We start from the raw sequence: 25,732 nt of genomic DNA on the forward strand, positions 1-25,732 counted from the left end.
AAAGGGTAGATATTAAATTAATAATAATGAAGGAATGTTAATAAAATGATAAATTATGTGAATAAAAATAACTATATAATATTAAACAAAGCATAATGGTTCGTTTTTATCATATTCCTACGAGTATTGGTATTACGTATGCGTATGCATTTAAAAGACTAACATGGCAACAGAAAGGAATATCCATCGATGGAGAAAGATTAAACCATCTACGTTTTGCGGACGATATCGTGCTTCTGTCAGATAATCTGGGAGAGAAAAAAGACATGCTCCAAGAACTGAATTACATACTACAAGAAACTGGGCTGGAGATAAATTTCGAGAAAACCAAAATGATGACCAATGTGGTTCCCAGCGAAGAGATACAGATCAATAACAACAAGGTAGAATTAATCGATAAATACACATACTTGGGTCATGAAATCAGAATAACCAGAGACAACCAAACCTGCGAGCTAAATAGACGAATCACGTTGGGATGGGCGGCATATGGAAGGATGAGAGACATTTTTAAAACAAATACTCCAATTCACCTGAAAAGGAAGGCATTTAACCAATGCATCCTACCAGTCTTGACCTACGGAGCAGAGACCCTAACTTTAACGAAAGCTACTGCCGAAAAACTGAGGGTAACACAAAGGCGAATGGAGAGATCAATGCTGGGTCTGACCTTGAAAGATCGCGTGAGAAATGAGGAGATACGCCGACGAACTGGCGTTGACGATATTATACTGCGAATCAATAAACAAAAGTGGAGGTGGGCTGGACATGTTGCTAGAATGGAAGACGGAAGATGGACGAAGAGATTATCGGAGTGGAGACCAAGAGCCGACAAGCGAAGTCGAGGCAGACCACCCACCCGATGGACCGACGACCTAAGGAGAATAGAAACAAACTGGATTGCAGCAGCTAGAGATAGAGAGAACTGGAGACGTTTGGAGGAGGCCTATATCCAACAATGGATGTGAAAACGGGGCTGGATGATGATGATGATGATTGGTATTACGTACAAATTTATCAAATTTGTAAGAAATTATTCGTTAAAAAACCCTCTATAATATTGCTCTAATGTCATTTTATTGTAAAATGACCAGAAAAAAGGTTATAAGCTCCAAAAAAAATGTGTTTAATATTTTTTAGTTATTTTTGTTTATAACTTTTTTATTTTCCACTTCTTCTTCTTCTTCAGCCTTCAGTAATCCAACTTTGGACATAGGCCTCCCCCAAATCAATCCAGTGTCTTCTATTTTGCGCCACTTGCTTCCAGTTGTGTCCTCCGATCTTCTTAATATCATCAGCCCATCTAATTTGTGGTCTTCCTCTGCTTCTCTTTCCTAACCATGGCCTCCACTGTTGTATTTCGTGGATCCATCTCTTATCCTTCAGTAGGGCATTGTGTCCTGCGAAGCTCCATTTTAATTTGCCAGCATGTTCTCCTGCGTCTTTTACTTTCGTTTTGCTTCTAATCCATTTGTTTGTTTTTTGTCTATAAGTCTCACCCCGAGCATTGATCTTTCCATCGCTCTTTGTGTCTTTACTATTTTATCCATATTGGACTTGGTGAGTGTTCACGTCTGTGAACCATACGTGAGTATAGGGAGGATACATTAATCGTAAATTCTGGTTTTCAAATACTGTTCTATTTTAGTGCTTTTCAAGATCCAACTCAGTTTTCCAACTCCTGCCCACGCTAACCTTATTCTTCTGGTAATTTCGGCAGTTTGATTTTCTTTGTTAATTTTCATTATCTGTCCCAGGTAGATGTATTCGCTTACTGTTTCTATTATTTTCCACATTACCATAAAATGTAATAGGAATAAATTTGTAGACAATTTAATTTGCCACAAATATTGTCTCATAAAATTTTCTGTAAGGTTGCTAGTTTATGAGATACACCGCGAAAACCCTTTGCACCACTTTTTCCAAAATTGCGGACGATGGAAAACGGTGGCGACCCCACAAACTTGAACTTAATACCCCCAAATACATCAAAAAAATAAAATTGAGTCGTCTGAAAAATGCTCGCTAAAGCATAAAAATGCATTTCTTGCAAACATTTCAATGGACGTGCCTAAAGTGGATGATGATAATGGAGAGAAGTATGCAACGAAGTTATCCACGCTTTCTTATACAAATACTGAATACCTAGAAAATGATCTTTAAATCAGTATGAAGTCACAGTACTTGAAGATTATTATTATTAGTATAATTTACAACATTTAAAAAAAAGTACCATGAAAATCTGCATTCGATCATATATTTTACGAGACAAAAAGTATTTGCATTAAAAATAGACATACCGCTTGTTTTATTTCATTCATTAACATCATTAATGTTAGTTTACTAATAACATAAAATGTTTGTTGACCCATAAAAATGCATAAAGTATTAATTAACGTGCTTTTAAAACTGCAGTTCAACCTTACATCGCTATCAATAGCATACATATGATTTATTGAGTTCGTGGAGTCGTTATAATACGATTTTAACACCTGATTTACAATTGAAACATGCTTTTGCCGTTGTTTTTAAGGTGATTACACCGAACGTGCTCTTATTATTCGTTTAGAAATATGCTAATCATAAAAACAATAAGTTACTTTAATGTGCTAAATATTGCTTGGATATTAGCATTTTATGTATAAAAGATATATTTTTAGAACGAAACCAAGTGGTGCAATGTTGAAAATATGTTGAAATATACACTCAGGTGCAAAAAAATCGATCCATGGGTATTATTTGCTGAAAAAAGAAAACGTTTGAAGATATTAGTTTTAAATCAGGTATATATGTAAAAGTATATGTTAGATAAAAATAACGTTTACAGATTATCCAAAAAAATCATTTATTTATAGAAACATACGCCAAAACTCAAAAATACAATATTCAAGACTTTCCGAAATTAAGAAAAACATTGATAATAAATCAATATCTAGTGTTTCCCCCTCGGGCCCTTATAACAGCCTGTACACGTCTAGGCACTGAGGCAATTAACCTCTGGATATCAAATTGATCCAATTGGTCCCATAAAGTTGTTTGGACAGGGTACTCGTGCTCGAAGACGTCTTCCCATCATATCCCATAGATGTTCTATGGGATTGAGATCGGGACTGCAAGCTGGCCAGTTCATACGGACAATTCCCACCTCCTCTATATATTGGTTGACGATTCTAGCACGGTTAGGACGCGCGTTGTCGTCCATAAAAATAAAATTAGGTCCAACGAAAGGAGCAAAAGGTACCACATGCTGATCTAAAATACTTGTTATGTATCTTGCAGCAGTCATAGAAACTTTTGCTACAATAACTAAATCAGTATGGGCTTCTGAACTGATATCAGCCCAAACCATAACGGAGCCCCCCCGATAACTTATTCTTTCCGCAATATTACATTGAAAATATCGCTCTCCGTGTCTTCTCCAAACTCTTTCTCGGCTGTCTGGTGACTTTAGACAAAATCTGGACTCATCTGAGAACAATACATTGCTCCAATCTGCATCACTCCAGTTTTCATGTTCTCTTGCAAAAGCAAGGCGAGCTCTGCGATGTTCTATGGATAATATTGGAGATAGGGCTGGCCTTCTGGATAATAAATTACCTTCTACAAGTCGTCGACGAACTGTCCATGTGCTTACCATTTCTCACTTCGCTCAGACGATTTGCCAGTTCAACTGAAGTTAGATGCCGATTTCTCAAACATGATGAGACCAGAAATCGATCATCTCTTTCGGATGTTACCCTTCTACGACCTGATCCTGGTCTTCTTGTGAAGTTACCGGTGTCGCTAAAACGCCGAACTGCTCTTTGAACCGAAGATCGACTAACACCCAACATTTCAGCTGCATAATATTGGCTACGACCATCTTGAACTAAAGTCACCGCCCTTGCAGCATCTGTCGGAGTTAGAGACATTTAGGAAGGATAATTAAATAAAAATATAACACGTTTTGAAAATAAAATCACTACACTATTAGTATTGTTGAATTAAAAACAACATTCAATAAATATCTACTTGCTTCAGACCCTTTTTGACAAAAACCTGAAATACCAATTTGTTTTAAGAAATATAAAAAGCAATATTAAAAATATTATTTTATTTCTCGTATACGAGGGTACACCTAAATTTACATACGTAATTTAATGTCTCTAAAATTATACAACTTCAAATATAAATAAGAAATAAGGAATGGATCGATTTTTTTGCACCTGAGTGTATTATAGCAAATTATATACCAGAAAAAGAAAGCGAGCATTGATTGAAAAGGGTACTTAGAATTACAAACATTAACGATAATATACAGATCTTGAAATCTTTGTATCTATCATGTCTGTAAAGTTAGCATATCCATTTTATAAGGCCGAATTTAGACCAACACTGTAATTTATTGCTAATTTATTACGGAAAGAAAAATTTATTGCTGTAGCCATTTCCGAGAAAAAGTGGGTATGCTAACTTTAATTTTAAGGAAAGGGGGTAGAGGGCCCGTGTTGATTGGTATATTAACCAATCTCCAAAAGCTACCCCATCGTCCCCTAGCTCAAAACACATCCCCGGAAAACCGAGATATCGGCCAAAAGGCGAACCGCAAATAATTGATTGCTGATTTATTGCCGAAGTTTTACGCCAAGAAACAATTTATTGCTACAACCGTTTACGAGAAACAATGATTATGCTAACTTTTACTGAGAAATTGGACAAATGTCTGGGATGGATAACCCCAACACGTGCAAACTACATGAGATTAGTTGGCGCGGCTATCTCTACAGCGAAAAAAACTATACCCAGAGGATATCGTAAAGAGTATGTCCTAGGATGGGATGAAAAATGTGAGAGTTTGTATTAAGAATACAACGAAAGCCAAGACCGAGAAATTGCGGACGAACTAATGCACAGTTTGGATGCAGCCAGACGACAAAAATGGATGAAAACTGTGGAAAAATTAGACTTTGGTAAATCAAGCAGAAAATCCTGGTCTTTAGTTATAAAACTTGGTAGTAGCAGATTTCCAACTAGAGACAAAGTATCAATAGCTCCCAACAGAGTGACCTCCCACATTATAGCAACCTCAAGAGCACCTAGAGATCGTGATCACACCACACAAGAACTAAAAATACTAAAATCTGCATGCCCGCCTACATCTGAATACTCTGACGAGTTTACTCCAAAAGAAATTATTTCAGCAATATCAGAAATTAAGTCTGGAAAGGCACCCGGCTCCGATAAAATCCATCCAGAATTTTTACTCCACTGTGGCAAATATGCTAGGAAATGACTGGCTAATTTCTATACAGATATGTTAAAATCAGGAGAAATCCCCCATTCACTAAAAAAGGCCTCCATTATAGCCATATTAAAAACAGGAATGGCAAATGATCAGTACAAAACTACCGACCGATTGCACTGCTGAGCTGTCTATAAACTGTTGGAAAGCTTAATCTACAACAGAATTAGTAGAAACATATTTAAATTAATACCTATTGAGCAAGCAGGATTCAGACCGAACCGCAGATACACAGATCAGATCCTATCCCTAACAACACATATTGAAGCAGGTTTTCAAAGAAAGCAAAAAAACATCCGTTATTTTCATTGACCTATCAGCTGCATACGATACTGTCTGGAGACAAGGACTAATCTGCAAACTAATCCGCAAATCCCTGCAAACAATGAAAACCGAAGTGTGCTGTTTCCATCTGAATAATACCCAAGCCAACAAAAAACTCTGCGTTCACTTTGAAAACAAATTACTCACTCATAACTCAACACCAAAATATATTAAAGTGACCCTGGATAGGACATTAGGTTTTAAAGAACACCTCAAAGAACGGCAGCAAAACTGAAACGCGAAATAATCCAAAGCTATGTGGCACCATATGGGGGTCCTCAGCCTTCGTACTCAGATCATCCGCTCTCGGACTTGTATACTCGGCGGCTGAATTTGCTTCCTCGATATGGCTCAATAGCAAAAAGGCGAAAATTATTGACACCCAATTAAACCAGACAAAAAAAGCGTGAAATATACTATAATCTAGTTCTCCTAGTGAATTAATACACATTACATACACATAAGTAAGAACTTATTCATTCTACAGATGTGACTAACAATTAAAAGTACCACCAAAAACAAGGTAGACAAAATAATCATATAGTGATGTGGTAGGTACGACAACAGTAACTAAACGTTGGAAAGTCAGATTAGATATTACCAAAATAAAATAAAAATACAGCATCTTCGTAAACTAGATATGCTGGTGGTGTTTTTTTTTATTGGGAATGGATTTCACATTAGCAACGTTACTAAAAATGTTTGATCTCAGTGCGCCTGTTATTCATCGTTATACAGAGACAGAGGTCATAAAAGGAAAACCACTCTAAAGCAATTTTTAGTTCTATCCAATGATCTTCAAACTGCTCTTACGTAAATTCATGACCTATATATTTCCATCCAAACGAATAGGTTCTAACCTGAAACCCTTCTCTGCAGCTTATGGTGTGGGGTCGAATTTCATACCACACACTTCACTATTACCATAAGTTTTTTATAAGAGCGAGGAATTCAATCAAAAAATGGGCCTACCACTAGTTACGACTTAAATCCTATCGAAAATGTTTAAGGTAGGTTGGAAAGGTTCTTCGCATGCTTCGTTCTAGTCTATCGTTATATTGTTTGTTGTAGTTTTTTTTTTTTGGATTTATTTAAATATAATTATTACTGTCACGGTTAAACTTCATTTTGCAAAACAATACGAAAAACAAACTTCCACCTCGCATGCAGGATCATCTTTATTGTGCACTCGGACTAACGTAAGTATAAAACAAAGAAATAAAAAAGGATATATCACTAAGTAACTTAATAAATCGCTAATAACTTATCTTTCTATGGTATATTTTTCGTTCCGTGGATAAAATAAACTAAAAATAAACCTAATATCGATTTTGATAGTTGATTATGTCAATTACACCAATCTGTTAAAATACAAACTTGAAGATTAGTGTGTAAAAGAGTAATAAAAAACTTCCAAAACTTTCAAGCTGTGATGTTTATCTAAAGGGTCGATTAATTCAGCAGTGTTATATTGGGGTTGCTATGGTATCACAAACAAAACACTTGGTCCATAGAATTTTTTATGAAATATAAAGATAAAACAGTAGAATTTATTGAAATTTTTTAATTTTTATAAATATTTTTGAGAAGAATAGTATGAATAAATGGATAATCTACTTATAATACAACATACAACAAATAGTATTTAAGGAACACGGTATCGTTACGTATTTAGTTATTATAACATTATAAGTAATCATCTCAGCAAACCCAACATATATTTGTGATTAGTAATATAGAAATTTTGCTATAAACAACTGGCTAATGAGTTCTACAAGAAATACAACTTCTTTTTTGTGTGCCGTGCTTGTATTCAAGCGTTGGCTATCGTCATATTGACAAGCTGATGAAATTATTTTCGGTCGGCAGCTAGATGAAACAGTTCCGTTCGACCTGTCCATTGTCTAATGTTACGCAGCCAGGACAGTTGTTTTCTTCCGACCCAACGTTTTCCTTCGATTTTGCCCTGAATGATTGACCGGAGTAAGCGATATTTAGGTCCTCTCATTATATGACCGAAGTATTGGACCTTTCTCATTTTGATGATGTTGATCAATTCTCGCTCTTTGTGCACGGTCTCTAGCACGCGTTCGTTAGATATGTGTGCTGTCCACGGGATTCTGAGCATGCGACGGTAACACCATAACTCAAACGCTTCTAATTTGTTAAGATTTTTTATTTTTGTTGTCCAGGTTTCACATCCATAGAACAAAGTGGACCAGACGTAGCACTTCAATACTGTTAGACGTGTGGTCAACGACAGACTTCTACTGCATAATACAGAACGCCAGTTATTAAAGTTTTTCCGTGCGAGTTCTATTCTGGTCGAAATTTCCTCGTCACTTTCAACCCTGCAGTCAATCCAGCTACCCAGATATCTAAAGTGTTCCACCCTTTCCAGGATTTTGTTATCTAATCTTAGTACTGAGTCTTCGATATTAATTTTTCCGACCACCATCCATTTTGTTTTTTTTGCGTTGATTGTTAAGCCCTTTTCAGTGCATTCGTTGTTTACAGCATTCAACAGGGTTTGAAGATCTTCTAGACTCTCTGCCACTATTGCGGTGTCATCGGCGTATCTGATGTTGTTAATAATTTCACCACCGATCTTAACACCTTCGCGGCGAAATACAACTATATATAGTAAAATATGCATTGTTAAGATTCACATTAACACCGTCATCACGAGCCATACTCTGTTAGAACATTGGCTATCATCAGAGCAGTTTGAATTTTGTCCAATGCTGTTCTAATGAAGCATTGTATTGACTCACAACTACTCATTCTTGAGCAAGGAAAGGTGTCTTCGAACTTTCTTTCGATTTCTCCTTCGATTATCATTTTAGTTGGTAGTTATAAGTTTGTAATGTGTGACCAAAGTACTCCAGTATGCTTTTTGTTTATACATAATAAATAAAACTACAAGTTTCCAAGAATCCTGCGATAACACCATATCTCAAATGCTTCCAGTTTTTTTACACATATTACAATGGTATTCCTTCAAGCACATGTGCCTTTCAACTAAAATTCTGTGGTCGACTTGTGTGATTTTGTATCCTATCAAGGCTGATTTTTCGCATTGACCAAGGCAATACTTACATAATTCCTGTGTTTAGTCAAACGAATCTTTACTTCTTCTTCTTCTAGTTCCATGACTGTTATCGATCGTTGGATATCATGTTGGCTACCATATTCGCTATCGTGACTTTATTGACAGCCGCTCTAAATAACGATGTAGTTGATTTTCCATACCATTGCCTTAGATTTTTCAGCCATGATGTTATTCTTCTACCAGGACCACGATTACCTTGGATCTTTCCCTGAATGATCAGATGTAAAAGATCATTTTTTTCAGGGTGTGGAATCTTTACACTACGATTAATTGTTCCAGTATACATTGAACCACGACTACAAGTAAATTCCTGGAGTGGTTTTTTCCTATTCGATCTGCAGCATTTTTAGTATATGGTGCTTTATGTGTCTTGAAGCCTAATCGTTCTGTTTCAACGCTAATTCTAGAAGTATGTCTTCTACCAAATATCCCGGTTTACAATATTCGTGTAGCATGATGCGTTAAGAGCGTAGGCGCAAAATTTCGGGCCAATGCTTTTTAAATGCATTCTTTTTTTTTCGAATCCTGAGAAAACTAATAAATATTTTTGAAAAATTTAAACGCAGAATGAAAGAATACATTATTACCGAGGGCCGAAAGTCCCTGAAAACTTCTATAATGTTTATTTTAATAAGTTACAGGGGTGAAAAAAAGAGAAAATTTAGTGTGATTTTGAATTTCAAATATCTCATTCAAAAAAACCTTTTGTTTATTATAAGGGACTTTCGGCCCTCGGTAATAATGTAATCTTTCATTCTGCGTTTAAATTTTTCAAAAATATTTGTTAGTTTCCTCAGGATTCGAAAAAAATTAATGCATTTAAAAAGCATTGGCCCGAAATTTTGCGCCTACGCTCTTAAGGTTTTTATGACTCCTGATTTGTTTAGGAAGGCCATTGAGTTGTTCAGTTAGCAATATATTCCTAATCCAAGTATAGACAATACATTCTTAAAAATGTATTTCCAGGCATTTCCAGTAAAAATAATTATCGTAATAAATGGATCAAGTAGTTAAAATGAGATACAACTTATGATACTATAAATAATATAATATGGTACAATAAATAAATCACCACATCATAAAACAATGAAGGGCACAATTATTATGTTCTATCAAACCATTTCTCTATCTTTACCCATATATCCATGAGTGAATGTTTGATAAATGATAAAAAACACGAAACACGCAGCAGAAATAAGATTTCTAAGAGTTAAAGGCTGCACAAAAGATCCAAACAGAAATAAACACATACGTAATGAGCTAGCTATAAGTACCCGATAAAATACCAGAAGCTAATTATAAAAATAAATAAATTACAAAAAAAAGGAAGACTAAAAAAAGTATTAAGTACCTACTTAGATTGAAATTCAAAAGGAAGCAGAATGATTTAGGAAGACTCGCGATAATATCCTTCTGAAGACAGAATAGACAAAGCCTAATCCCTATAAATATAACGAATATACTATAAACAATATATTAATAATATAATAACAAGGTCAAAGGAAATCACGAAAAAGATCGTCATAAAAGATTAGGCAGCCCAAGCCTAATACCCTGTAATAAAGATATAAGTATGTAATAAAATATATAAAATATACCTATGAAAGGTAAAATGTATTGAATTAATTAATCTTCTTCTTCTTTTACGGGGCCTTCCTCTTGTTCTGTTTCCTTGGATCTTCCATCTCTGGACTACTTTTACAGCTCGATTATCTGGCATTCTTTCTAGGTGACCAAGCCAGTTTAGTCTTTGTGACTTTACAAATCGGACAATATCTGCGCTCTGCATTAGTTCATCCAGCTCGTGGTTCATTTTAATTCTCCACGAACCACCGCTGCATTGGATTGGTCCAAATATCTTCCTTGGTATTTTGCGCTCAAATATTCTCAGTTGATTTTCATCAGTGGTTGAGAGGGTCCACGTTTCACATCCATATGTGACCACTGGTCTAATTATTGTTTTGTAGATTCTCAGCTTAGACTCACGATTCAGTAACTTACTTTTCATTAAGTCTTTGTATGCATAAAAGCACTTATTACTGCTAAGAATCCGTGCTTGTATTTCTTGGCTGATGTTGTTGTCATTTATTATTGAGCCTAGGTAGGGAAAAGTGGAGGTATATTTGTAGGTATGGTTGTCTACCTTCAGATTCTCATGATCATTCGATTTTGTGCACTCCATATATTTTGTTTTGCTTTCATTTATATATAGACCAAACGTACCATTGAATTAATTAATACAAGCTCAAATACTTTGGAAATTATCTTAAAACTAATCAAATCTTTATTCAAAAGTTTGATCAACGCTCTTGCTGTTCTAAACTCCACTCGTCAGGGACGAAAATTCCACTGAAACTCAAAACATCATACAAGCAAGTTGAATTTTGCTGAGAATGTCAATTGTAGCACCTTAACCTCTAAAAGATAAAAAAAAGTTTGCAATTCCTACCCCAGGCTTCCCTCTAAAATCCCCTCTCATAAGGAAAGTTTGAAACCGAAAACATCGATAATTTTGAAAAAAAATGTTTATTAGTCCTTTTTGTGTAGAATGAACATTTCTCTCAGAAACAACACTGAAAGCGACCCGCGATTTTGAATGTCGGTTACACGCGTGAAATCAATTTTTTAAATAAAATTTGTATTACCTCGACAGTACAAAAGTCAATATCTTTTAATCGGAGTGTCCTATCGAAAAAAAATCAAAATGCGTTTTAAATATGTGAAAAGTGCAGCTTTCGTATGCAATTTTTGCATTTTGCCACAGATGAACTCAGTTTCTATAAAGCTGTTACTTAAATGTCCTGTTGTAAATTCACCTTTAGACTCTTGGTAAATCGATGTTTTCCAATTTTTCCCTCTCTATGAGGGGACTTTTAGGGTGAAGCTCGGGGGTACGAGTGGCAAACTTTTTTGTATCTTTTTTGGGGTCCCAAAATTGTCATTCTCAGTCGTCAAAGTCAGCTTGTTCGTATAATGAGGTTAAATCTCTGACGCCTGGACTATATTGTTAAACGTCGTATTGATTTGGAGATTTCTTAATCTCCAAATCAATATGATTCTCACTTTTAAATAATAAATATTGCATTATAACACTGCTAAAGTTAATAATTGGTCTTCAATTAACATTTTGTTTTTGTTTTACTTATTTGTTTTGAATGTCTAACAACCCTTATATGAATCCAATGATGAATTATTTAGGGAAAATCTGTGTTCCCAACTAATGATAAAATGAGAGATGATAGTTTAAGATGGTCAGAACGCAGTTACTTAACATCAAAATAATAACCACCCACTATGAAGGATTACTGAGTTTTAAGTTTTTGAAAGAAGGAGAGGCAAACTAATTAAGATTGGAATAAGATGCTTAAGCCAGATATGTATATAAATAGGTTAATGTTGGTATGGCTCAAGATAGAAACTTTGGCGAACTTGCTAGAGAAATTTAATCAGGAAAGCTGAACCCACATAGTAATAAAGACTTGATGATTCACTTATCAACTAGGTTAAAAGAGTGTTAAATAATATATTTAGTAAATAAATATGTTACGAAATAAGACAACTCTGGCAAATAATGTTGTTAAAGTAATGCTGTTAACGCCGTGAAAGCATATCCTGGATCAGACGTGGCCTCAGATCACAATCCACTTATCGCCAAGATTACACTCACCCTTAAAAATATTAAAAGACATCAAATAATCCATACAATAGACACAAAAAAAAACTTAAAGAACTTAAAGTAAAAGAATGCCTCCAACATGAACTGCATCTGAACTGCAGCAAATTGAACACAAACACCAATGATATTGACGAGTACTGGGATCGACTCAAACATTGTCTACTGGAACCCTGTAAAGAAATACTAAAGACTTCCACAAGAAGAAAAGAAGAATGGATAAATGACGAGATACTCAATATGATGGAACAACGGAGACAATTTAAAAACAAAGGCAACAATAAATACAGAGAGATAAACCACGAGATCAGGAAGATGATAAAGCAGGCAAAAGAAAAATACTTTGAAGAGAAATGCAAAGAGATCGAAGACGTTTAAAGACTCTGCTCAGTTTAAATTCAGAAATAACATCTTGTATGGTTTTCACACCAATAAAGGATTGAATCATAATTGCTGTCTATTAACTACTTTATTTCAAAACTATTTCCAACAAGTACTAATGTCCTGGAAGACAAAATGTGGAAAGAAACCAGGGAATATCCCTAGACAACAATATGATGACTTTGTGCTTCGCAAATGACCAAATGCTTTTTTTCTTCTTAGAGTGCCGTCTCCCTATGGAGGTTGGCAATCATAATGGCTATTTTTATTTTTGAACTTACTTCTCTAAAAAAATCGATCGATCTGCACAAATACTTTTAGTGTTTGACTACTACATCAAATATATGACGTCCAGATTGTCAATGAATATCAGATTTGAAGCTTAAACGTAAATATACAAAAAAAAAATGAAATAATTGTGTTTAGGAGAAATACAATAAAACCTACTGCTTCAAATCGGACAACAAATATGTCACTCTAGAGATTACAAAAATATGCGGGACTATATCACATGACATGTGCACTTGACAAAGCAATTACATAATAAAGATAAAGATGTACTCAAAAAAAAAGGAATTACGTTATCGAATAATGTAAGAATGTGGAAATGCATTTTTAGGGAAAGTCGGCAGGAAGATCGAGACGAGAAAGCGTAAGAAATGATATGCGAATTAATGCCAGTCAAATATGCAATAACTCCCTCAAAGATCTCTGTATCTGGTCATTTCTTTTAACTCATGCATATGCCTGTAATTTTATTGACCTATCTTGTTGGAGATCTTCCTCGTCCTCGTGATCTTCGACCTTCTACCTTTCCTTGGATAATTCGCTTTCAGTATGTCAATAGTAATAGTAGTATTCAATACAATAACAGAACACACTACATTAAAAACAAACGAAGTGCGAAATAAATATTATCCTAACAAATCTTATCGTGGAAGCCTAGAGAACATAGAAAAAAGGAACATCCAAGAAAGTGCTGGATTGATGTAATCAAATCGGAAAGGCAAGAGACTAGAAGTGGATCAGCGTATAGACAAATTAGTGTGGCGATTAGGTGTCACCGAAAATAAGATAACTGAGTAGAACTTATGAAAAAAGTATGCGGATACGATAAGGAATAAATTATTACAGATATTTATAAAATGTAAGTAAACTGTCAAAAGGATACAATGAAGAGAACACAAAATGACTTTAGCATGAAACAATTTTAGGCGATAACTATACAGTATACACTAATGATTCTAAAATATTTGTACAATTGTAAACCGTCAGTATTTTCCAACATTTAATAGCGTTAATCTAAAGGACCTAAAAGAATAAATCATTGTTTACAAAATTATTAAATTCTGTAAGCACGACACTGGCCAACGGCGATGATTTGTTTTGTTACCTACCCAACTCTCTACTAACAGGTGTGGCTCTTGCATTTAACATTTTAAACATCAAATGGAAGTTAATGTACCATAAAAAAGCGTCATAGCGTTATCACCCAAACAATGATAACAACGTTATCTCCAAAATATTTATTGAATACTAACCTTAACTATAAAATATGTTTACTATCGTAAAAACCAAACAAGACACAGTCACAGACACTCACGTCACCGTTTAAATTCCTCAAAGACCACCTTATAAACTGGAGAAAACAGAAACAGTCATAGCTAATGGTTAAAGCAAAAAAATCGATACCGTTTTTTCGCGTAGCGTAATTCAACACCGTTCAAAGCCGTTCATGAACTCCTTTGACAACTGAAAGAACTGATTCTGAATCATACTGGACACGGCAACGGTGAAAACTGTGTCCATTTATAAAACACGTACGATTTCAAACAACCCGTTGCTTTGCTGTTGTTAGGTTAGGAAAAGGTATAAAAGAGGGGAATGGCGGGAGGTCGAATGAGGTGGCTTCTTGACTATGCATCGACAGTGTCGTGGATGTGTATGGGATAAGGGGTGGAGTAGTATGTAAATATTGAAATACTATATTATAAAGGGTTAAAAGGATTAATACAAAAAGCTAAGGGTATCTTTAAAACAAATTTTAAAAACGGTATTTATAGTTAAAGGTATTATATGACAGTTTTCAGATTTATATTTTAAGATTCGATAGCAATGTTACAGGATATTTTATAATACCTCGCCACATCAAATTTATATACTTTTTAACTACATAATATGGTTAATAAGGGATCATAATAAGTTAATAAGAACCATAAGAGATGAAGCCAAATATATATGTAACGATGGAGCCAAGTAAGGAAAACGTAAAACATTGTAAGATTAGCAGTAAAAGTTTATTATGGCGAGTTAAAAATCTCTTGTTTTATTTATTATTACCGAAAATTGCGATTAAAAGAATAACAAAGTTATTTTACCGACTTTCCGATACTTTTTGCAACATAATGGTTACTTTTAGGTAAAAATGGTCACTTGGGTGTTACGTAACGTTTAGGTAGGGGGAGAGGGGTCTTTTAAAGCGTCACGATGCATTACATGGGGGAGAGGGGGTCAAAAATCTTCAAAAATTGCAATACGTAATACTTGAACATCCTCTTCAACTGAACCTACAATTTTTTTAAAGCTTGCTATTAGAGGCAGATCAGAGAATCATTGATAAGAAATTCCTACTAACAGTAGTGACCCATTTAAATTTATTCATGATTTGGATATAGTTTTATTATTTTTTCAATCAACTATTTAATTGAAATTAATTGAAAGTTAAAAATCCATAGCAAACAATAATAAAGAAACAGGAATTTTATTCTCATTCTCATGAATAAAATAGTTATAACAAATTGTCGGGCAAAACTTGGCAACAATGTTCTGAATTTGCTTAAGACGTGCATATTCGTCTTATACTTCCTTTTCTACTATCATTTGCGTATCTCGCGGCACTTCGCAATTTGGGCTAGTTACTATAACGAGAAGTGGCGAAGTCCTCTAGACCCGCTTTTTGAAACTTAAAATTTTGAATATACCCAATAATAAACGAATCATAAATAAACAGTTTGTGATGTAACCTCCAAAGCTCATATAAAGTTAAAAGCTGGATGAAAGAAGGATAGATTAGTCAAGAGCAGAATTTAAGGACCAAGTTGAGGAAATCTTTTCATTAGATTAGAACTAGGAGTACGAAACTGTAAAATCGAAGAAAAGGAAGGAATGAAAACTGATCATGTAATAGTATTAGGACCAACAAAGGGTTGTAGAGCTATTCTTCTTCCTATGTTGTCCCCATTAACGGAGGTTGGCGACCACATTTCTAAAAGTTTCTCTGTCTTTTGCAACGTGGAATAACTCGTCTACAGTCATTTTTGTCCAGTCTCGAATATTTCGCAGCCATTACTTCCTCTTTCTACTTATTCCCTTTTTGCCATCGACTCTACCCTGCATGATAACCTGCAGAAGACCATATTTATCATTCCTCAGTATGTGTCCAAGGTATGCAGTCTTGCGTACTTTTATTGTTAACAATTTTTTGTCTCTACCCATCCTTCTCAGCACTTCTTCATTGATGACCCTGGCAGTCCATGGAATTCTCAACATTCTCCATTATATCCAAAGTTCAAAGGCTTCAAGCTTCTTAACTATTTGCGCTTTTAAAGTCCATGTTTCTACCCCGTACAATAGTTGGGACCAGACGTAACATTCAAAAAACCTCAGCCTCAGCGAGTATTCAGATTTTTGTCACAGAACAATTGCTTGAATTTTAAGAACGCTGACCTTGCCATTTCTATTCGTACCCTGATCTCTTGGTCTGGATCTAATTCTGTGTTGATGTAAGCTCCCAGATATTTATATTTTGTCACTCTCTCTATTTGTTGTCCACCAAGGGTTAGTTGTTCATTATTTATTGGACTCCTTGATACTATCATAAATTTGGTCTTATCTGTGTTGATGTCAAGTCCCATTTGAATGCATTCACTATTTATTGCATGTAGTAAAGTTTGTAGTTCTTCTATACTCTCAGTCATAATTACCGTGTCGTCTGCAAATCTCATGGTGTTTACGATTTCTCCACCAATTCTTATTCCCTCTTTTCTTTCCCATAAGGCTTTTCTGAATATGACCTGTGAGTACACGTTGAAAAGCGTTGGAGACAAGTCGCATCCTTGCCTGACCCCTCTCTCAAAAAGAAGTTCTTTATGTTTTTTGTTAACAGCTCTCAGTCCGAGTAGAATTTTTCGACCTCAGCATCATTACTATCAGATGTTGGAGCATACACTTGGATTAGATTTTTGTTTAGAGGTTTGGCTTTCAGCTGAAGTAGCATCATACGTTCGTTAAAGGGAATGAAATTTGTCATACACTCTTTTAAATTATTGTTGATAATAATACTAACACCATGACTGTGTTCTCCAGTGCTTTTGCCTCAGTAGAAAATAGTATTATTATCCTTGGTGTAGTTTCCAGAATTTGGCCATCGAACTTCTGAAAGGCACAATACTTGTATGTCTAATCTCTCCATTTCTAGCATGACTGTTGTTAATTTTCCTGCTTCATAAAGTGTTCTTATATTCCACGTTGCTATGCGTTTTAAATCGCTTACACTAAATTTATTTTTCCGCCCGGGGATTCTTCGCACCCATGTCCCATTAAAGGGACGCCGGGCACTCGGGCCACTGTTTGTGTAGAGCTGAATGATGATGAATGAATGATGTTAAATGATGCCAAAAATTGATCATGGCCGTCAAAAGCCTTATTAATAATATTTTAAAGTGATTACTGTAGAAAACCAGTAAATATTCATGGCCAAAGAAACGAACAATGTCAATAAGATTAGCTTAAATTGGTAATTGGTATAGTTAATAGTTCCAAATTTTACTAGCGATAAGGCGCATAAAAGAAAAAATTAAACTTGAACGTTGAGATGTAAATCACTTCGATAAAAATTGGAATAGATATAAAGTAGAACACTACCAAAGAATTTGATTGTTTTCATATTTTATTATATAAATGTTTATTGATTATTGATGGTATACCTATATAAAAAACTACTTCAATCATAAGCCGTAAAATTGTGGCCGTGTTGATCATTTTCATTCTAGTGGAATAATTCATTTTGTTTATAAAGTCAAGTGATTGGATAAATTGGTTATTGATTTTATATAACCATTGGTGATAATTTACTTCTCCTTTGTACCTAAGTAACAATAGATATATATGTATAGAATATACCGTTAAGTTTTTATTAAAATTTCGTTTTAAAGGTTTTCAATTCACACCAATGCAATGAAACAGTTCACACCAACAAGTAACTATTATTACCTTGATGCAACTGTATCGATCACGATGATAATCATAAAAATAACATTGTTTATTTACTTTTTATTATACAATATAAAACAATGTTGTGATATGATAGTTCTATAAAATAGAAATACCTACTATGTAATTTTAAGTTCAATGTTTTAAAAATTTCCTGCAGAACCAAAGGTTATGCATAGGAACTATACTCTAGACTATTCATTATTATTTGTGCATCAATATCATGAGGTTGATATATTCTGATCACTTAACTCGGTCCCAACTGTCCAGTAAATTTAGTAATAAATTTTTTGCTTTATTGATCAAATTTTGACTTCCACTGGAAGTGGCTATTAGGACAGCACGTGCTTATTGAACTTCCTATTCATCATTTCGTTTATCTTAAAAATATTTTTTACCTTAACAACCATCCTTGCTTTTATACTTTTTAAGTTTGATATTGTAACGATTTTAAATAAAGTGAGCGGCTTTAATTTATATAAACTATTTATTTACAGCACAATATTATCTTGCTTTAGATATCCTGCCATAATCAAAGAAAATAAAAAGAAAGTATGGGAAGAATACTTCGAGAAACTTTTCCACGACCTTAGAACAATACAAGATTATTGTCATTGAAATAATTCGGTGCTCCGAATAAATGGAGAATATACAGATCAGATCAAAATCTTAAGTGGGGTGAGACAGGGGTGCATAATTTCACCACTGATATTCAATCTGTACTCAGAGCAAATTTTTGAAGAGGCTCTAAAAGATATCGATGAAGGCATCTCAATAAATGGAGTCAAGCTCAATACCTGCGGTATGCAGATTATACAATAGTGTTTTCCAATACCATAGAAGGACTTCAAAATTTAATGAACAAAGTAACGGAAACAAGTAGAACATATGGACTGGATGTAAACACCAGCAAAATCACGCTAATGATCATCAGCAAGGTAAACATAACTGGAGCAAATCTGTATGTGAACCAAATGAGAATTGAACGTGTCTGACAGTACAACTAATTGGGAACTATAATCAATGAGTCGTGGGACAATACCCAAGAGATTAAATGTCGCATTGGAAAGGCAAAAAGTGCATTTTTGACTATGAGCTTTGTGTTCAAGATCCATGACCTCACCCTAGAAACATATAAGTCTCCTTAAATGTTACATGTACTCAGTGCTTCTGTTCGGAATAGAAACGTGGATATTGAAGGCAAAAACTTTATCAAAACTTCAGACTTTTGAGATATGGTTATACAGAAGGATCCTAAAGATACCATGGACAGACAAATTCACCAATGAATAAGTACTACGGAGGATGAACACAACCGCGGCTTTGATCAACATCGTGAAGAGCCGTAAGCTGCAGTACTTGGGAAATATAATGAGAATTCATGGCAGATATTGGTTGTCGCAAGAGCTTTAAATAATCTAAGGTATATGAACAAAGAGGATTGCCCATCAAATTGTGGTAATTTGAATCTAATATGATGTGTCGTTTCGTCTCTTAGTGATTCTTCTTTCACTTTGGGATCTAAAACTACTGCATTTATTGGTGCAGCACTTTTTTATTGGTTATTGGTTATTATGCTCTCTAATTGTTTAATCTGCTCTTCTATATCGTCTAAATTTTTCTGTATCTCATGAAATGTTCTAGAAACTTCTTCAAATTTTTCATTGTTGTATTTACATATCTTTAATTACTTGATAAGTCTCGTCGAAAATTTTCAAACTTTTTGTCTCCTAGTCTAGCTGCTTCGGCTGTTCTAATAATTTGAGAAGTTTCATCGAATCTCTTGGAAACGTTTTTCAAATTTTCCATCAATTATTTTTGTTAAAATGCTTCTTCTGCTGACTGAGACTGTTATTATCTCCAGTTTTGTTGAGAACATCCCCCAGTCCTTTTTGAAGGATCTTTTTGTACCCGATGCAGTCTAAATCCCGGTCTTCTAGTTGTTCGCGCAAATGTTTTACTGTCAGTTCTACCAGCAGCATCTTTGGTTAGGTACACACGTACTTTTCAAATGTTCTTTTTTACAAAAATCACTACCGAACTACACGACGTGACGTGCCACAATTTCTTTGATGGATACAGTTAATTGTATATTAACCACAAAAGAACATTACAGTTTATTATAAAATGTGGTACATTATCCGATCAACTATACAATTTAACTTTCACCAATAAATAGATACACTATACACTCACAGTTATAGGTCTTTAAAACAATATTTAATTAAGGACGCTTTAAAAAGATGGTATAACAATTGTATTTATTTTGCAGTTTTATAAAAATCTTGTCTAGACATAATAATTGCCAATTAATATGTTAATATACTATCGGAATAAGATAAAATTACATCATCAGCTAATTATGACAATTTATATAAAAAGAGATATAAAAAATATTCTTATATTCTAATAGTAAAGCCAAAAAATTGGCAATAGAATGATGAAATTTAACAAGGAAAATCAGAGAGCTGAAATAAAAAATCGAATCAGGTTGTCTTGAACAGCTCGGGCAATTAAGCTACATATGTTTTTAACAAAAGCTATATTATCAGAACAAACACTTGCATTGGCTAATGTGATGATTACACAGATTTACAGCTCTACAAGATCGTGATAGAGTTTTTTCTAGCATCAAGTCCTCTTTGTTATCTTTATTGACCTGCTAGCTAGCGTCTCTTTAGTATTTTTCTAGTTTGTCCTGATTTTCGATATTTTTATATGTTATGACGTTTTTGACAGAAGAAATATTCAAATAGTTGTGCATCGTTTGGTTCAAGACGCACCAATGACCATTCGTCATCATACGAAGAATGCTAGAGTAACATCTCAGAAGTCTTTACTTCATTGTAAGTTTTCTACAGAAAAATCATATCATTAAACCAAGATTAGATCAAGATGAGAAACGGGATAAGTTCTTCTAGATAATATATTGGCGACCGTAGCAATATAGGAAGCAAAGGGAACAAAAGTAAGATGAAATGAGTATGTTAAAAACATGTTGAAACAATATACATCACAAATCATCGGATAAAGGGACAAGGAAATGCATATACGTCCAAAAACGATATATAGATCAATAAATGCAATTTGGCAGAAATTTACCCATTCAAATTTTTTTTAAATAAATAACTGTGGTTTATTTACCTTGTGAGTTTTGTATTTCTTGTTACATTGGCCAAACTAGCCGTTCCCATAACGGACGTTTAAATTCTCCTAAAAGTAACAATCAATATAAGCATTCTTCTACCTTGGCCTAATATGTTCCTAGGTGACCTTGAATCACCAAGTAGATCTCTCTGGTGAAAACATTTTGTGTAGGGAAAAAATTCATCTAAGAAAGGGTTCTTCAAAATAGGTCAAATTCTTCAACATCTTGCTGCTTTATGTAAAAAGAAGAAAAGATCTCATATATATATATATATATATACATTGTGTATTCTATATCTTTTATTTTGTGATACTGACGATATGTACTTTCAGTAAATTTTAAATTGTTATTTTTCTGACTTTTTGTAAGCTTTGTCCATAAAATTTGTACAATTTTTAGTGACAATAAAGCATATTTCTATTATATTCTATTCTGTCTATTGAGAGACAAAATCAAATCTTCTTACGAATATAATTTAATATGACTTCGTGGTTTGATCAGTTGTTACATGCAAAAATGTGGTTTAGATTACTTACTTTTGGAGTACTTGCATAACTAACCACAAAACCAAACATTGGTTGGGTTTAAATTGAAGATAACGTACTTAAAAGTATTAAAATTATACGGCAAAATGCCAATGTAATTGGATAACTAACCGGAAACCATATGTCCCTACTGGAAGTAGAATTTTTACGTCAGCACGTGAGTACGGGAGTTTGCCAACTAAATTTGAGCTAAACTAAACAAGATTGATTATCAATATACGATATTACTATTTTTATCATTTGTTTTTATTTTATGAATTGACTATAATATTAATTAATAAAATTAATTTAAAATTAATTAAAAAAAAATAGACTAAAATTTACCTTTATTCATAAAATTCATAAAATAAAAGTAAATAATAAAAATAATAATCACTATTGTCTTTTCATAAACTAATTATATAAATATAATTGTATAAAATTATAATATAGATTTCCTGGGTGGAGAAGATTCGAAACTCCACAATACTAGAACGTCTCAGCAAGACTACTGAGATCATAAAAAGCATCAAGCAGAGAAAGCTGGAGTATTTCGGAAATGTAATGAGAGTTCCCAAATATAGGTTGCTACAAAATATCATGCAAGGAAAAATAACAGGCAAACGCAGTCCAGGACGAAGAAGAACCTTATGGTTGAAGAACTTGCAAGATTGATATGGTGTTGATACAAACATGCTATTTAGGGTGGCAGTGAATAAAATTAAGATAGCTATGATGGTAACCAACGTTCTGAAAGGACAGGGTACATGAAGAATAAGATAATATAGATCAACAGATGGGTCCTTGACCTGGTTTACTTCTTAAAAACGAACTATCAACCTTGTCTGGAATGTCATTGTCATTGAAACAGTAAATTATTATCTCCGACATTTCAATTTAATTGGGAAACTCCCGTACTCACGTGCTGATGTTAAAATTCTACTTCGAGTAGGGACATATGGTTCCCGGTTAGTTATTCAATTACAGCGGAATTTTATCGTATTATTTTAATACTTTTAGGTATGTTACCTTTAATTTAAACCCAACCCGTGTTTGGTTTTGCGGTTAGTTATGCTGTAACGTTATAAACGTCACATGTTTGTAATACTTTTTTTTAATAATTATTTTTTTTTAATTTCTTTTCATTTTATTCATTTATTAACTTTATCTTTTATTTTACTATTTTTATTCTGGAAATAGTTGGTTTCAAATTTTTTATCCAACTCTTCTGTCATCTAAATATCCTATTTATTCTCTATTTTTAATTTTCAATCTTCATTTATTTCAGTTATATTTCCTGTATTTGACTCCAGTCTATTCTAGGTCACAGATTTCTATGGCTCACTTCAATAGAGAGTATATTTGTCAGTTGACAACTGTGCTCCGTCATGCCAAATTTCAATTCTGAAGAAAGGGAAATATCCTTTATCTACTCGTATAAAAGGCATGCTTCACTTGAAAATTCATTTTACATTTTAAATCTTTTTTTGGGTTTTTTTTTGGAAAAATCAATTTTTCCTGTTCCTCCTTGTTGGGTGGAACTTTATAAAAGCCTATAGGTAAGATTTGTTCAGTTGAATTTGATTAAAAACTAAATTTCTATTTTTATTTGTGTACAATAAATTTGATTAGTTAATATCTTGGTTTATTTGTCCCAGCCAAACTCATTTTTCATCTTCACTTCTAAGAGAAGACGTTCTCACACCTGAGAGACTGAGTTAAACAAGGTCTAACAATTGGCTCCCAAGGAAAGTTGTGAGTTTTATTGTTCTACGTCGGATCCCAACTTTCGAAGGTATTTATATTTTTACCCATTGGCACTCAATGTTTCTGATGGGTCATTCAAAAAGTTAAACATTGGCGCCCAATTTTTCTGATGGGTCGTTCAATGGTTACAATGCAAGTACTCCAGAAATAAATGATCTAAACCCAATTTTTGCATTTTATAGTCAAAATTTAAAATTCACTTTTTTCTTAACTTAGTGGGATTACTTACTTTTTAGGATCAATGAAGATGGACTAATTAGTCCGAAAACGTTCTGAACTTTATTGTAATCCATTTGGATTTTTAATTTAATTTTTTAATAAATCCGTAAACTAATTTTCGAAACCAATTCAGATTTCTGCTTTAATTTGTGCCTTATAAGAAATGCAAGGCAAAACAGACGTTGATAAAGATGTTATTAGAGACATGGAGAATCTAAAATTGCATTCCACAACATATCTCCTCAACTAAGCAAAAATCCTTAGCGAATTGGTTGATTGGAAATCACCCTAAAAGGGATCTTCGGAGCGGCTATTCAAAAACGCTCTTAACGTGAAAATAATCTTTCCTGTCATATTAGAAGCAACTATTTTATTTATAAAGTTTAACTTATTTAGCCATAAATTCACTCAAAAATAGAAAGTGACCAGGACCAGACAGAATAACCAACGAGCTTCTAAAACACGGAGGAGAAAGTATAACCCTTGAGATGACAAAACTTATACAAAAACTAATATTGCACTGCAAGATACCAGACGCATGGAGAAACAGCAAAATGATACCAATGTTCAAGAAAGGAGATAAAGAAGACCCCAACAATTATAGAGGTATAAATCTACTGAACACCGCCCTTAAGCTCATCCACAAAAGTCCTAACTAACAAAATCAATAAACTAACAACTTTATCAGATGAACAACAAGGATTCAAATCCGGAAGATCCTGCATAGGCGCCGTATTTGTACTAAGACAAATCACAGAAAAGGTCATCGAGTACAATAAACCAGTATATATATGTTTTATAGACCTGACAAAGGCTTTCGATCGTATCCAAGTCGAAGACGTCTTACATCTACCAATCAATATTATACAGACCATCGAAGACATCTACTTACATAATCGAATACAGGCAAAGATAAATGGAAAACAACACAGTGTATACCAGTACAAAGCGGAGTCAGACAAAGTAACTCGTTAAGCCCACTTCTCTTTAATATAATAATGGACGAAATAATACAAGCAGTACGTAAAGGTCATGATTACAGAATGGGGAACAAAGAAATCCAAATAATATGTTATGCAGACGACGCCGCATTAATCGCCGAGACAGAAGACGAGCTCCAAAGATTAACACATATCTTCAATACAACAGCCGAGAAATACAATATGATAATATCAGCAGAAAAAACCAAATGTATGACAACATCTAAATACCCTCTAAGATGTAAAATCAAAATTGATGGAAAAATAATAAAGCAGGAACCAAGGTTTAGATATCTGGGAATAGATACAACTAGTTACGGAGATGTTAAAGAAGAAGTACGACAACAAATCTTAAAAGTAAGTAAAGCTGCGGCATCTCTTAATGACACAATCTGGAAGAAAAAACACCTAAGACAAGACACAAAAACAAGAATCTATAAAGCAGCAATTAGATTATATTAACATACACGGCGGAGACAAGACCTGACACATCTAAAACGAGATGACTACTAGAAACAACAGAGATGAAAATACTATTTACAAAGTAGAAATGAAGGGCTAAAAATCAAAGCGATTGACATACATATCGATGTGCGACAGGCAGATACGCCGGTGTGCTTTTTTTTAATTTTTCTGGAAAAGCAGCCAGGATCGAAAATAAACAACAGAAAAAATATACTTTTTTATATCATCACAAATTATGACCTATACAGATGATCTAGACCTAATTGCATGTAAAACACGCAAGCTAGAAGAAATGTATATGCAACCTTCTTAAATATCTCAAAAAATATAGCCCTGAAAATAAATACGGAAAAAACAAAATAATGGCATTATTACCATCGGTCACCAAATTCACTGTTAATTACTATAACTTTAAAGTGGTGAACAAATTTATACACTTATTGATACTAATGAGAACACTTGACACTAATGAGAAGGCTTCTTGATATTAACGAGAACACCATAACGGTGGAAATCAAACGAAGAATAATTCCAGCAAACAACTGCTCTTTTAAGAAGAGTAGACACATAAAAAATATAAAGCCAGA

The 25,732-nt window shown here is 33.9% G+C and overlaps 1 protein-coding gene across 3 annotated transcripts in view; it reads right to left on the bottom strand.

Annotated features, from left to right (window-relative positions):
- The window catches only part of vari (MAGUK p55 subfamily member vari), a 150,434-nt gene that overhangs the window by 55,211 nt on the left and 69,491 nt on the right, over positions 1–25,732 (bottom strand). Inside the window, exon 1 of one of the 3 annotated variants that reach the window (XM_072522641.1) lies at positions 14,313–14,628. The exons of the other annotated variants lie outside the window; for them this stretch is intronic. The gene's annotated coding sequence lies outside the window, so the exon portion shown is untranslated. Of the gene's footprint in view, positions 1–14,312; positions 14,629–25,732 lie in introns of those variants that run through there. 3 annotated transcript variants of the gene reach the window in all.

The sequence above is a fragment of the Diabrotica undecimpunctata genome, chromosome 2 (assembly GCF_040954645.1).
Source record: "Diabrotica undecimpunctata isolate CICGRU chromosome 2, icDiaUnde3, whole genome shotgun sequence".
Taxonomy (NCBI): Eukaryota; Metazoa; Arthropoda; class Insecta; order Coleoptera; family Chrysomelidae; genus Diabrotica; species Diabrotica undecimpunctata.